The following is a 16,769-nucleotide window of genomic DNA, read 5'->3' on the forward strand; positions in this document are numbered from 1 at the left end:
AATTAGTCAATACTGTGCAATTACACGCAGGATATGATGCCAAATGATAATCCCCAGTGGCTGTCTTGTAAAATCAATCAGACCATTGAAGCCCAGAGACAATAGTTGTGAGACGACTGGTGAATACTGTGGTCTAGTAAGGAAGAGCAAAGGCTTTGATAGATGGCCGTATGCTCTGAAGCGGGCAGGAACAGATTATGATTAATTCTTTAACAGAGTGATTTGCCGGAAGTAGTTAAAAAGATTGCTGCAGCTATTTCCCCTTTTCTTTTTGTTAATGGCGTGTGTACACGATTATGCGCCTTAATGCATCTTTTTCATTTTCCACGCACAGAACTGAGCGGTTGTAATGCAAATCACAAAGCCACTCACTCACCTCGGTCTTCTTATCATTTTAGTGATCCTCTCATAATGAAGTTTAAGAGGAAAATGAATAAGTGTCCTACACCGACAGCCAGTTTGGCGAGCATTCATTCATAACAGTTGAAAGGGATCGAAGTGACACATGAGCTAATCAAAACTGGATATTAGGTATTGAATTGAGGCAGGCCCCTCTCAACAGTCAGTTCTCATAAAGCCCTTTAATGTTTGGTTACATGAATCAAATTCATATTAACCTTCAGCCCTGTTTTTCTTCCCAGCATTCACTGCTTCCTCTGATTGTCACAGAACCTGCAAGCAGTGTTTTACGTCTCAATGTGTGTGCAAAACAGACAGCATTTTAGTATTAGTAAATGTGGCTTGTTTATCCTTCAAAAGAAACCATTAGTCAAACAAACAAAGAGCGGTATGTGAGCAGACGTTACTGGCAGAAAATCCACTGCAACTCTCTGCCAGGTTAGTAATTGCTCTTTTTATGGTGGTAATTATTTCCTCTAAGGTGCGCACTGTTGCACACTGCAATTATACATGTGCTGCTATCTCTGTGTGGAAAAGAATGTGGGTGGAGAGATGTGGGAAGTATTCTGAAAAATTGTACATTTTGTGTGTTGCGGATGTGAGTTTGTGTGTGGGTGTGGGTGTAAGTGTGTGGGATGTGCAGTGAAACAGAAAAGAAAGATTGAGGCTGCTGAGATCTGAATTGATGCACAGTTTCTAACAAGACAACAAAAACAACAAAAAAATCAAACAACGGTGTGATATGTGGCTCTGTTTTTTTTTTTTATATATTTTTTGTATCCTTGCCTTCAGATAAGTCTACGCTTCAGTAACACAATCCTGCTGAAAGGCATTGTAAAGAAAAAGCCAGCATGTTAGGCATGATAAGGCCAACAACCTACTATTCATAATTCTGTTTCCTTTGTCCCACTGTCCCCTCTCTCTGTCTCTTTCTCAGTTGTTTTCCTCTGTTTGCTCCAGACAGTGTGACCTGCACGACCAGGCTGGAAAACGCCGTTACACAAACACCTCTCACAGATAAGGTCTCCCCCGGGAAACGGTGCAGACACTGTTTACGGATGTTTCTCAGATGCTGCGAGGACGCGGGAGCCTCCGAACAGCAGAACAGAGGGCAGAAATTCATATGGATGATTCTGTGGAACTGCAGCCGCAGCAGCACTCAGTAGTTTCAGCTGATCTAAGGAGAAGAAAATCTTATTAGCATATTATTCAGTGCAATGGCTATCTGCACCTTTGTCCCACTGAGTGTAGTGCAAATATCCAGGTGGGCTTCTATTTTTTTTTTTTTTTTTTTAATGAAAAGATTTCTGTATTAATAAATGACCAAGTAGTGGAGAAAATAAAATGTATCAGTGATCTAGCAGGTCTACACTGTAAGTAAAAGAAAATAGTAAACAGTAGAAGAATGATTAAAACATTTTTGATCTCTCTGACCTCTAATGACCAACAGGGCAGGGTTCAAAATGGATTAAAGCTGGAGTGAGAGTATTTACAAAAACAGCCGACACATGTTTACGTCATAGGCTCCGCCGTAGCCTACTCCGTAGCTACTGTTGCAGCTGTAAAATGGTGGATAAATTGTTTTGAACGTCACACAACCCCCGTGTAATGATTCATTTCACTATCAGATTTGATCCGCTTGGTCCGGTAACTTTTGGAAAGTCTGGAAGAGCCGTATGATTAAATTATATTATCCCCATTCAAGTTAGCAGGGCGCTAATCAGAAGTTAGCCAGCTCGGTCGGCAGAAGTCTCTAGTGTGCATTCTCTGCCCATACAGCATGCCCAGCCAGGGTGGGAATGTCAAACCCAACACCAGATTAAAAACTCTGTTATACTGTGAAATACAGAGAGATTTATCTGGTGGTGATAGGCTTACTCAGAATTGTGTGAACCCGTTTGGCAAGGGCTTGAATGTAACAGACGTTCATTTATATGCAAAAGTTCCGCACTGCAGGTTTAAAGAGGCACAACTGGACGCCATAAAATAAAGTGCACAAGCAAAGTAAAACCAAATTACAAAAACATCTCTTCTTTGCTGAGTGACCCTTCACTGCAAATGGATTCACAGAAAAATTGAGACATCAGTTGAAAGGATCCTTAAGTGAAAACAAAATTGCCAGTGGTGAAGTAGAAGCTGCTTTATTCAATATTTTCATGAACAACAGTTCAAATGACCATGTGCAAGGTGAAGAGGGTTCACTCATGGTGATAAACCCACAGAGAATTATCACCTGACTCTGCAGTTCCCTTCATTTGTGTCTTTCAGCTCCTCGTGTTTTACAGCCCACAACTTATGATACTAATAAACCCACTGAACACTTTCTTCTTGCCTTGCTAATATCTTAGCCATATCAACTTTATATGGAAATAATACTTCAAATATGTGTGTTCAACTTAACGTGGAGTTCAGCCCCTTTGAGAGTGTTTAACATGTAAGCAGTATTTTAATGTTGTAATGGTCCAGTGGAGCAGCAGGCCTGACTACTTCATTAACTCTGCTGGAGTTTAAACTATAGCAATGCATCATGTTGTTATTGCCTGGTGAAAACCACATATCCACAATTTAATCAGATCATTTGAATACATGTCCCTGCACAGTTTGAGAAAGCTCTCTCACATCTTCCTAGAGTCCACCAGCTGCTATTATTTTATCAAATATGTAACTGTATCAGCACGTGTCAGATGATAATATGTTCAGGTAATCCCACTCAGTACACTTTCTTTTTGCAATTCTTTAAAGGGAACATATCATGCTTTTTTGATTTTCAGTTATTTATATACTGTTATGATGTTGGATGTCGGTGTTTAAGTTCCAAAACTTGAGGTGAACGTATGTAAAATGCTGCCTGCAAGTCAAAAGCCAGGGCTTCAACCTGGTACAAACGCTCCGTTTGCAATGTTACCTCTACTTCCTCCTCATGATGACGTCAGATTGTTTGTGCCCACAAATGGCCGTTCGTTCTGCAGCCTTGGTTGCAAATATTGTTGCTAAAGATGTTCCACAGGTTGTTTGTGTTGTTCACTCTTATATTTCGAATGGGATTCAGGCTTGAACATTTATGGATGTATTTGAGAAGTTTATATTTTGAGCGAAGAAAGGGGAAAAACAAGTGAAATCCTACTATGTCCTGATTCAGACAGAGGCTGAACTGGGAGGCTGCATAAAGGGCGAGTATAAGATTTTTAAAACTGTAAATCATGCAAATCATTCCCCAGAATATAAATATAGACTTAGAAATGTGCATGATACATCCCCTTTAACAACCAAATTTAATTTCCTAATCAGAAATGTTTGTTTATGTCAATGAAATTTGAATTTTAACCCTCAAAAATATATTACGTTTTTTTTTTTTTTAATCCAGAATCGGCTGGGATCTAGTTCTTACTCTCTCTAAAGCCCTTTAGATAATGTCAAAGATACATGAAATCATATTTCATAAAAAGCAAACATTTTGCAAACAATGAGAGCATGTTGTAAACCATATAAAAAAAATCCATAAATGTAGGATGGCCATACCTCATATTTACGACTGTAATTATGACAATATCTACAGGAATCAATGATAGTGGCTCCCAAAATTGATATATTCAATATACCAATGGGTATTAGTGTACTAGTAAGTAAGAGTAAGTGTACTCAACTGATTTAAAATAGTAGTTCACCAAAAAAATCACTCAGTTACATCAGTATCAGTGAATGAATGTTTCCACCTTTGATTTTGTCTGATCCTGGTGACAACAGTAAGAGCCCACAGGGCGTCTTATCAATCACTGAGTGTGGTTGGACGAGAGGAAATGTGATAATTGTCCCTTCCTCTATCTAGTACGGTATCATAACCTAATTCTGAGAGATACCATCTCCAGGGAGGATTCTTTATGTCGTCACACTGCTCTAAATTCCCATTCAGCTGAACTGGAAGCTATATTTATCTTATTTTTCCCCGTTAACATTTGGAGGATTTGTAATCATCATTCAACCTGAGATTTGCTGAGCGGCTCCCAATTAACCTGACTCCCCTCTCTCTTTGACCTCATCAGTACGCCATTAAACTCACATGGTCACCAGGGCCCTGTGCCGTATCACAAATCTGTATGGTAGAGAGGCAGAAAGAAAGAGGGCTTGCAGGTAAATTTGTGCCAAAAAAATGTTGTTGTGTACCTCAGGAACTTGTTGGATCTGTGCCTCAGTGTGTTTGTGTGTGTATGTGAGCGCATGCGTGTGTGTGTGTGTGTGTGTGTGAGGCAGTGCAATCGAGCAGAGCAAGGTCTGAAGATAATTCAGCCTTCACTTGACTTTATTCTTCATTGTATCTAAATTCTGTCCAACCTCTGTCCACCTCTCTTTAGTGACCTCTGTCTCTCTGATATGTTGAATCTTGTGTGTGTGTGTGTATGTGTGTATGTGTGTATGTGTGTCTGTGGATTGGAATGCATTAGCTCGCTCCTCCCAGCGGAGTGCCAGTCTAAACTAAGCAACGTGATGATGACGCTCTCTGTGAGCTGACACAACCCATTTGGCAAGGAGGAGCTGATCTACACCAGCGCTGATCATTTACAGTTTGGGAGGGGGGAAAGAGGGGAGAGGAGGGGGAGTGTGTGGGCAGGGGGCGTCTGTCTGTGTCCACCTCGCCCTCTTGTCCTTGTCTGGGTGTGAACAGCACTGATAAAGAGAGAAAGAAAGAGGTCACAACTCGAGCATCATCTGTTGAGTATTAAGTAAACTGTAAGCGTGCATGATGAGTCTACAGAATATTGATTGCTCATTTGTCAGGATTGCAAATATTTAACCTGAAAAATTATTGCAGACCCCTCACATCCTGCACACAGCCTGTTTTAACTTCTCCCCTCTGGTTGGCAGTACAGAGCAGTGTACAGCAAAACAAAAGCACAGACACAAGGACTGTTTCCTTCTCCGCACTACTGCACTTATGAGCACTTAAATCAGCCATGTAATGTCTGAAAACAATTCCTGTTATCCCAAATTATCTTGTTGTACATCTATGTCATATAGACTAGCGTAATATACACAAATATGTTGTTTTTTATAATAAATAACATGTTTTTATTGTCACTATAGAAATCTATTCATCAATTGATGCACATAAATCACCTTTGTGCTTCTGTAAATGCCTTGTACGTGTCAACATACTTGGTCTTTTGATACAGCATGACTGGATTAAATATCATCTCTGGTTTTTAATAAATTTTTTATTGTCAATGTGCATTTCCACATATAAGATATATATCTTTTAAGTATATTAACTGATCTGATTTAGTTTTTACAAAAAGGTGGCTGTAAAAAATGTCCATAAATTCCAAATCGGAGAGAACTGAGAGGGAAAATTTATGGAAGTAAATAAAAAATTAAGTAAGAGGTAACCAGTGTTTGTGTGAAAAAATGGATGAAACTGTTAAATTATTTTAAGTCCAAGAATAATTTTGAAATTACTACAGGTATAATACTACTATAATACTACTACTTCAGGTTTGTTGAGTTTTTGCTGTCACTGTGACAGACAGATGTTGATCCAACTCTGGTAATATTTGAAGTTGTAGTCTGTGCTGTTGTTGTACTGGACAGTGTTATAATGTATAATATTCCCACCCTTTAATAATTGTTACAATGATAAGTGTTCATAGTATCGTGTCGACAACAAACTAATTCAACTACAAATGAGTCGAATGAATAAATAGCTTGTTGTTCATATGTATCATCAACATTGTTGTTAATCTGATAAGTAGCAATGACTGTTATCGTTTGGCACTATGAACTGACTGTGTTTATTTGTATAATGAGTCATATTACAATAAACACCCAACTGAGCAAACTGCAATCTTAATGAGGCAATATCACTTAGGAATCAAGATCAGTGGCCCTGGAACCAAGTCACAATACCATATCTGCTTCCACTTCCCTCCTCATTGTAAAGCAAAAAAGATAAAGAAAGAGATGGAGAGAGGAGGGCACGGAGAAACAAAGAGTGTTTGTCTGGCCACAGCTCAAATAGGAAGGAAGCTTCCTATTAGCACTGACGAGATAAAATCCAGGTGGTGAAACTGCATTACTAAGAATCTTGGCAGTGTGTTTCATCTGCACTGGGAACTCACCAGCCGATGCAGCTCAGGACACTGTGGACCACTGTGTGTGTGTGTGTGTGTGTGTGTGTGTGTGGGTGGGTGGGTGGGTGGTGGTGGGGTGGGGTTGTAAATTTTTCTTGGACATTTACTAAAAAGACCTGCAATTTGTGTACATACGAAAATACAATTCAACATACAGTATATGAAGAATAATGTTTCCAAAGATGAATAAATGATGATGAGTAAATATTTATTTGGGTTCAAATGGAACGGTTCTTTCAATGAGATTTCTCTGAAAATCAACCAGTTTCAGAACTTTGTCCCTATTTTCCCTGTAATTAGTACCAAACTACATACTGTAATTCTTGCCAGGAATCGTTTTAGTGTGTAGCTCCTCTCCAGACTTCATTCATCCAAATGAGACACAGAAAGGAGAAGCAACACAACTCGACTTGAAGCAGACATAGCATGTTTTTTGTGATTTTCTATCATTTATATACTGTAATAATGTCAGATGTCTGTGTTAAACATGGTCAAAGTTCCAAAACTGGAGGTGAACGTATGTAAAAATGCCACCATAAAGTCAAGAGCTTCAACCTGCTCTGAAAGCTCCGTTTGTAGTGTTACCTCTACTTCCCCATCAAACTGACATCAGATTGTTTGTGCATGCCCCCCCCCCACAGCTGTCTGTTCTGAAGCCTTTGTTGGTCAGGTTGTGGCTAAAGTTGTACCATGTGTTGTTCACGTCGTCCACTCGAATATGTACAGATGTATTCAAGAAATTTATATTTCAAGTAATGATTGGGGAAAAAGAAGCAAAATGTGATTACTACTGTTTGTTTATGCAGTTTCTGCAGGCTGGTCAATCAGAACAGAGTGGGCTCATCGGGAGGGGGTCCATAATGAAACAGGAGCTAAAACGACCTGTTTAAGACAGAGGCTGAACTGAGGGGCTGGGGTTTTTTTTTTTTAACTGTAAATCATGCAAAGATATTCCAGTAGAGCCTCAGAATAAAAATAGACCTGGAAATGTACAAGTTATGTCCTCTTTAAATAAAATAACTGAACACTAAATGAGAGACAGTATATTCTACCACAATCAACTCAAACAAATGAAACATTTTCACAATAACAACATCAAATCATTTTTTCTTGTAGCTCTGCTCAATATTGAAATCAACATCTTCATATCCTAAACTAAAATGCCCCCTAAATTCCCACTCCAGCCACCTTTTCTGTGTGTGTGAATGGCTCAGGCATCTTTAAAGGTGCAGATGAACAGCCTTCACTTGAGTACAAATGACCAAATCATCACACAACTGCTGCTTCATTGTGTTCATAATTGTAATCCCTTGGACTGATGAAAGGGACGAACTATGCTGGTTAATTAAAACTGCAATCAAATTTACCCCTTAAACTGGCTGCAAAAAGGGACCTCATTCAATTAAATCATGCATCACTTTCCTTTCAATAACGCACAAACAAACAAGTGAGGGGGAAGGAGTCGTGTAAATCCACACGCTTGTTGATTGCCTTCTACAGCTGGGATTTTTTTTAATTTGGTAAACAGTGGCTGAGGTGGCGCTTGAGGTGAGTCCGGGGAGCAAAGGGGATTAAAGACCCTTCCATTGGCCATAAATTGGCACTTGTCATGCACTTAATTTGATGCTGTAATTAACTTTTGAAATCTCAAGGCATTTCCAGCATGTGTACACGGGATTCTTTGCAGATAAATGCAGAGCTGAGGCTGATAGGAGAAAGTAGCTGACTGCTGCAGAAAGCATTTCCTGTTTATCTCTTCCCCGCTACAAGAAAGAGCATGATCCCTGAGCCCTCTGAAGGCCTAATGTTATACATCCACAGTGTGAGTGTGCGCGTGTGAGCATGTGCATTTGTGTGGAGGTAATTATATTGATGGAATACCTTGTGTTTGCAATGTTTCCTTCCATTTCGAGCCTCACTTTGCACAGCAGATGTTGTCCACCTGCTACTTAGTATGTGCTTGCTTGACTGAGAGAATATAAAACAGTCAAGGACCTACTTGTGCGCAGTCAAGAGTATATAAAGTATTTTTGTACTAACATACACCAACACACACATGCACTGAGCAATGTATGTGACCAAACAGATCTATTCAAACAGGCACACACACACACTTTCACATAGGTAAATCAATTCACGCAGAAGTGTTTAAGAGAACGGAGAGCAGGGCGACTTTTTCGTGTGGGCTAGCCAATCATGCTATAATTGCTTTGAAATTAAGTACCTTTTTGTGTTTGACTAATAATTAGCTGATGAAAGAAAATGCTCAATAAGTCATTAACAGAAACCTAAAGGAAAATTAGTGCTTTAAAAATGTTAAGTTCGTTTTTAAGCGCTAACCGCAGATAGATTGACTGTTTAAATAAGAGTAGATAATGAATTGCTATTGACCTTGATACACAGTCATTACAGTATAATTAAATCAAATGTTGCCCTGTTGGTTATTTACTGTAGCTAGTTGTAGATTAAATTTAGCTTAAAATCCCCTGTTTTAATCTAAAAAAAAAGAGACAATATAATGTATTTTAACACATTCGGCTTGTATCCAATACATATAGAAAAGGTCTGGTCCATAGAGCTCTCTTTGATGTCGCAAAAGCGCAGCATTTGTATGGTTAATTTCACATTTCAGCCCTATCGCCCTCTGCACCTCAACCCTTTGCTCTGTTGCTGAGCTGTCTGGGTCATTGAAAAACTTCCCATGTCAGGCTTTTTCCTCTTTTTGCAGCCTTGAGATAAGAACGCTGTGTGTGTTCTGTGCACATCCAGCCTCTCCCATAAGTAATATATGCATTACTTAAGAAAAAATGGAATAAAACATTGAATATCATTTGAATATCTTCTTTGGAAAATGATTCTGTAAATGCATGGAAGGGACCCTGCTGAACTGTTGAGATGTGAGCACAAGGGCACAGTGAAGGGGCAACAACAAGATAAAGTGTCTGTATGGTTTGTGTACGTGTTATGAGTGCATGTCACTTCGTGTGTGTGTGTGTGTGTGTGTGTGTGTGTGTAACAGACGAAAGAGAGAACGCCACCTGCATGAAACACAAAAGGATGTCAAAGTAGCTTCTAAAAATTGTTTGTTCTGTATTCATTTTTTTAGGCAGTGTTTAGAAGTGCGGTGGCTTTTGCTCTAGTTTTATGAATGTGTGTGTGCTTGTGTTTAAGATGACTGTTATGTCCCCTCCTGACATCCTTTGGCCCAGTCATTAACCTGGGATTAGCCTGGCAGAGATGGATGTCAAGGGTCAGGGAGTAAGTGAGTCGCCCTGCTGCACAGTCTGGCTCACAAGCCTGGAATTGAAACTTAATGCTTCCCTCTGATATTTGTGAAAAAAGGAAAAATAAAAATCTCTCCTTACTTCAAGGGTATTTGTGTAAGTGTGTATTTGTGTATAATAACTATGGGCATCAGTGCATCAGAGATTTGTTTGAGTGGATAGTGGAGGTTTTTTTTTTCTACTTTTTTAATCTTTAACATTTATTTTTGTGATGCTCAGAAGAGTATGTGTTTACGTGCTGGAGAGTTCGCACAACGAGCTAAAAGTTTAAAGTGAGTTGTGACTATTTGGCTGCCGTGGAGATATGGGAGTCGGGGTGTTGGTGGTGGAGGAGGTAGAGTTTGGCTGAAGCTTCTGAAGGGGGCAGAATTTGTTTTATGAGGGTAATTGATGCTTTGCTGCAGGAGAAGAGGGCAAAGCAGGCATGAAATTGTGCAGGGGATCAGATCCGTATCGGAGCATACGGGAGAGCTGAGGGAGAACAACGGAGCCTGGCAGCCCAGGGTGGCTGGATTAGGGTGCCGCTCAGCACTGAGGTACAGTTAAGAGCCAATTTTATTCTCTAGCAACCCAATCAGTGGAAAAGCCCTGTATCCTATTAGAGTCAAGTTTAGGGAGGAGAAGCAGAGCTGCCGGAGAACAGCCATTAAGACATAGCCATCAGAACAGACGGGGGGGATATGTGGCGACAGGGAAGAAGAAATACTCTACGTATGGAAAGAACGATTTTAAATAAAACGAGAAAATGCAAAACATACTTTGAAGAGGCAACTTCACTTGAAAAACTTCACCGCAAAGCAAAGTCTTGATATCTTAAAACAGATAGAGTGAAAACTTCATGCCAACATTCAGGGAGTCATCCAGCACTAAAGGCTAAGAAAATGAAGATCTGAGCAGGTGGTAGGTTGGTCATTTTACACCTGAATAACCAGCTGATCTCCCATTGTGTCCAAGTTTACACCATATGAGCACTGAGCAGGGTCATCGGTCCAATTCCCTCTGTGTATTCTTGCAGTGGTGCAATGTTATTGTGCTTGCAGGCAGTGCGGAGCTCAGCGTTGACAAATGCATAGAGGGCACAGCTCATCAGGATTCCTGAGCTGTCCGTCTCTGAATAAGAAGAGGGAATTGGCTGTCAATCCCTAATTAATAAACTCTGCTCCTCTCCCCCCACTCTGCACGGGGTTGTCTGATCAATAACCATTGTGCGCTGCCTCAGATGGAAGCCATTCAGATTTATCTGCTAATATCCTGGGTGATAGCCAGAGCTAGACTGGAGATGACAGTAGGCTCAAAGCCCATTACCTCCTTATTTACTGTTTTAAATTCTGCTATAGTCACAGCCAGTTGCTATCTCCAGAGTAACAAATAGGGTAAAATCTTCTCTCTTCCTGGGACGAGTCAAGGACAAAGCAGATGGAAAACGTATGAGTGTCTCTTCATTTCAGCTCATTTTCGGAGCAGGAATGTGTTTGTAAACACGTTTGCGCATGCTGATGAAGACATTCTTGTTCCAATGTGTTTAACATAATATTTGCAATTTAAAACTGCTGACCTGCTTTCTATATATACGGCAAAGATTTGATGGTGATCAATTCTCTCCTTCCCCCAACTTGAAATCAATGCTGCCCTATCTCCTCCAAAAATGACACCCTATTTCAAATCATGCTGGTTAATTTCTAAATCCTCATCCTGTTATAAATCCTGCTGTTTCCTTCTCTTTTTATCTCTCAGCCCAGTCAGCAGCATTGGGTCTCCACATCCTGTTCATCTGTCTGCCAGGTTTGACAGTAGGACAGATATTCCTACTATTATTCACAGTGATCTACAGTCGATGAAAATCAGACATACTTAGCAAAAGCGCACGCTCCGCTCAGGAACACAGATGGAAAGCCTCACACTTAAAACCGATCTGACAACGGTGTTTACTCTGGTGTCACATGAGAGTGGATTAATGAGTCCTAACCTTAGCTCACAGGTCCAGTGTTTATTTGAATTAAAGGAAGATTAACGATACGACTTCCTGGTTGCATCTGCTGAGCAAACGGTTAATTATTCTGCACAATCCTCTCCGTGTCATTTTGTCACAATGAAATGAGCACAAACATTTTTAAACAATGAATTTATGTCTACTTGATTACAACCCCGCAGTCCTATTTTTAATTCTGTGGTAGCAAAATTGGAAATATGGTTTTATGCACTCTATTTCTGTTTAACTCAGTTAAAGGGGCAATCCACCAATGTTACACATGAAGTTCAGTTTACTCATGAGGAGTTGTAGTAAAAGTACAACTCACCCTTTGAAAACAGTTGTCAAATGCCTGAAGACTGTCCTCCCAAGAAAAACATTTCAGCTAATTCCCCAAAGCGAACTATGTTTTTAAGTGACAAAACCCTTTAGCAATCGTAGGAGGGATTTGCATAGAAATTATGACTCTTGTCCATCAGGAGCAAAAAGAAGAAGTCAGATGATGTTATAATAGATTGACAAAGTCAGCGTAGGGAGGAGGTAGGGGTGGATGGATGGATGGGTTAAAATGTTGGATTTCAACACAGAGCCTTCTCTTTGTTTCCTGTGTTCTACCCGCCAGTCAAAGTGTTTTTCCTTACCACAGTTTTACAAAAGAACTTTGGTTAGCTTTTGACCACAGTCGTCGCCTCACCTTAACCACACATGATTATTATTGTAATCATGACAACCAAGATTCCCTAAGCTTAACAAAGTAGTAATTGTAACCTAAATCATGATCTTTCCCCTAACCCTACCCTAAAGAAGACTGTCATGTTGAGATGTTGGTAAATTATTAAAATATATTTTTGCGTCGTAGCTACAAGTGTGTGATTACTTTCCTTCACACCTGTACTTTCATTGTAGTCAGCACCTGTCCAACACTTGTGTGAGTTCCTCCTCTCTCGCATCCTTTCCCTAACCCTAACCAAGTACATTTTGTGCTGGCACCTTACTGAATCTTAACCATAGCATTATCACATCATAAAACTACTTTATTTTTCAGCAGGGACAAATAATGTCGTCCCACCGATAGGGCCAGGATCAGAAAACACTTCGTCGTTCTAGAGGGCAAGCTACATATTTTGTTGTTTAATTTTGAGGACTCGTTGGTCCTCTGTGGCTCTAGAGCATTTCAAACATTTAAAGAGTAACCCTGATGACATTAAATAATAAAAGACAATATTGAGATGCATTATGAGAAAAGTCTGATCCAGCTTCTTTTAGAGGAAGTCCGGATACTCTGCTGTTTCACTTCTTTTTTGAATTCTTTTTCAATTCTTATATGGAACCACAATACTAAATTGCAGTACGGGAAGAGAAGTTACAATATTATACAACCTGAGTCTAATTTACTGTTATTACTATTACTATTATGTTGTTAGCCAAGATTTGGGAACACAATAACGTGCTAAAAAGAAGTTAGATGGGACAGGATCATCAGATGATTAGACAGGACAAACTCCTAGCTCAGCCAAACTTAATTTAACAGTAAAATTACCCAAACTGTCAATAAACCACCATCTGCACACACACAGTTTTCCAGTGCAATGAAAAATTATGACTAATATTTTAGGCTAACTTCCCATTTTAACCCCAGATTAAGTTGTTTAGATTATTTGGACAAACTGTTGGCTTTAAACCTGTCTGATCATCTGACTGCTTTTTTTTGTAGCAATATGAAGAAGTTGTAAAACAAAATGTTCCTTTAAGGACCAACTTTAAGGACAGTCTTTTATTACTCTATCATCATAATTACATGCACAGTCATTTACAGGGCAAATGTGAGGTTGGCGTTGGAGTACCTGTGATAATTGTAGCCTAGGACATGCTTCAGGTGGCCCAGACACAGGAGTTTTTTGATAAGCACTCTGCCATCATCATTATTCTTGCTCAATGGAGTTGAACTGAATTATCACAACATCCATGGAGGGATTTGAATTCGAGGTGTGCCTTTGTTTATGCTCTATCATCCAATTTCTATGGCAAACTTGTTGTTAGTGCTGTCCTGCAGAGCGAGCTCTCCTTGATGTTATCTCTGCTGATCACTTGGGGATGATTACAGAGGCCAGTTGGTGGTACGACGATGTCGGCACACAAATTCAGAGTGTGAACGGAGGACTGAGGCATCCAGGAGATGTATGCCCAGGGATGACACGTCAGTGCCCTCCACAATCACCTTTCACATTGTTGTCGCAATCCTTGTTTGAAACTATCAGCTGCATCACAGCCCGTCAGGACCTGGGGATTATTCTGCATCTGCTTACAAAGCTTTTAAGTGACATTTTGGGCGAGTGTGTGATGTGTGTGACTTGTACAAGTGGTTGGTTATGTGTGTATAATATATTATAATATATAATAGCAGCTGCTGAGATACAGCAATAGTGCATACAGTATTTACATACAGTAGATTTTCTCACTTAGATGATAAACACATACAAGCACGCGCGCGCACACACACACACCTACTCAATCTCCCATACAAACACACACATGCAGGCCCATTAATCTGCTTTTTGATTCAGGTCTTAATCTCCTGTCTGCTACTCCACTGGCAGGTCCTGCCTCCCAGCTTAGTAGTAACAAAGAGGCTGGAGAATTGTGAAGAGGCTCAAACAGGCGGCATGCATCATAAAACCTGTTTATCTCCGTTGTAACCTGAAGGACTGTGCACATGTACACAGGGACAGGTGTTAAAAAAACATGTCAAGTGTCAGGTTTGGTGATAAACTAAAAATTTAATAGCGGATCCACTTATTAAAGCAGCTGTAAAATATTTCATGTTTGCTTGATCTCACTTTTCAGTTTAAAGGAAATGTATTAATGTCAGAAAGTGACCAATTAACCTGTGATTTTCTTTAGTTATGGTATACAAGACGTGTGATTAGAGTTGGCTTATTGCATGTTAGGCTTGTGGTGAACCAGAATTTGATGCTGATCCAAAATGTTATAGTCTGATTATTTGATTCTAATAACCATGGAGGGATTGCAGAGGCCTGTTTACTTGTGTGCAGATGTCTTGATTACCGAGCCATTAGATTAATTGAGATAAGCTTTACCATGCTGCTCATAGATCCTGAATATCCCCCCGCACAAATAATCAGCGCGTAGCAGTGCAAAGTTAATACAACATCCTGTAGAGGCCAGCAAGCGCAGACAACCCAGCAGTCCAGAGGCAATACCAGAGGTGAAAGAAGACACGCGCCATAAAAACTGTGGTGAATCATGTCTGCAGCCTCATGGGACCAGCGGACCATGTCCTGGCACTGATAGTTTGACAGATGATACATCACCATCAACTGCAAGATATATTGTTATGACAGCAGGAAAGATGGTATCATACTGCAGCAATATCCACAATCTGAAAAACACACACGCAAATACACACAAGCGCTAAAAAACAAATGATAAATTTCTTTTATCCCCTCGTAAAAAATATATCTGGCAGATCGCAGATTACAGAAAGTTTTGGTGTTTTATTGTTTAAAAATACAATACAGTAAGCCACAAGTTTGTGTAGCTGATTCCTATCATTTATTATTGAAGTACTCTGCATTTTCCACTAGATGTCTCACTCCATGCTTGTTTTTAGGCCACACACACATATAGTCACATGCAGGGTGCACATGGTGTGTTTAATATGACCAGCCTAGCCACTCTCCACATGTGTCGCAGTCTCCTCTGGGAGGACAGGAAAGCATCTGCCTCCCTCTGTCTGTCTAACACATTTCTGGGAAAATAGCCCAAACCTGTGGCTCAGTAGGAGAGAGAGACAACACACACACACACACACACACACACACACACACACACACACACACACACACACACACACACACACACACACACACATACAAATGGATAAACACTTACATGTCTGAACGGAAACAACAAACATTTGTGCCCTAATTTTCACTCTATATAACAGAGATTAGATTGGAGCACATGGATATGATGCTGCTTATCTCTACAGGCTGAAAGCAATGTAATAATAATACTTATAACAATAACTATTTATGAAACACTTTTTTTTGGCCTGGGATAAAATAACCATATAAGAAAACCATTATCTTTAACAAGGGAAGACTTACGCTGCTGGCTTCATTAGGTGCTCAGAAGGAGCATCATCAATGAGAGTTCTGCTTTGGGTTTCACCTGGTTGGTTAGTTTTTTTCTGTTTGTAATGCCTTTTTCAATGCTGTGCCGTGGGGAATATGTGTCCTTTAGACCATGGAGAGCCGTGTGTAAAGGAAATACAGTAAGGGCACATACAGGCACTGTAGACCAGGCAGTATGGTAAATTCTAGGCTAAGACTATACCTCCCTAGCTTGTTGAAGGATGCTGATAGGCTGTTTGATTGTGCCAGGGGTCTCTGTATTTATTTATAACATTAATATTGTGATTATTAACTTAATTTATTCTCATTCATCCACTAAGGGATTGCTTTTGACACAGCATCTGTGCTTGTAAATAACTAAAGTCCTTTGTCCACCAAGGTGTGTGTGTTTGGATGTGTGGTTGGGGGGTGGTAGGAGAAGTCCAAAAACTATGGATAAAATAGATAAGAAAAAAAAAAAAACGGGATAATGGTAGTGGTAGCCAATATCGACATTTCGGAAAAAAAGGAAGCATGGTACTGTGATGGTAATGGTAATGGTTGATATTTTCAGTTTGGAACAAGCCAAGGCATGTATAGTACAACATTACTTGCCATTCTTCAAATAATGTATCATACAGTAGTGAAATAACCACCATGGGGTCATATGTGGTACAATTTGACAGGGGTATTGTGGCACATGGTGGTATTGTAGCCTGCCAATTTTGGCAGCCCAGAATAGTGGGATCTTTATTTACCTGTTGTTGTACCAGGGAATGTCCATCTCTGGTCATTATTTTTACTGTAACCTCTGGCATACACTTCTGTTTGTTAACTCAATAATAAAGCTTCATTGGTG

The sequence above is a fragment of the Thunnus thynnus genome, chromosome 4 (assembly GCF_963924715.1).
Source record: "Thunnus thynnus chromosome 4, fThuThy2.1, whole genome shotgun sequence".
Lineage (NCBI taxonomy): Eukaryota > Metazoa > Chordata > Actinopteri > Scombriformes > Scombridae > Thunnus > Thunnus thynnus.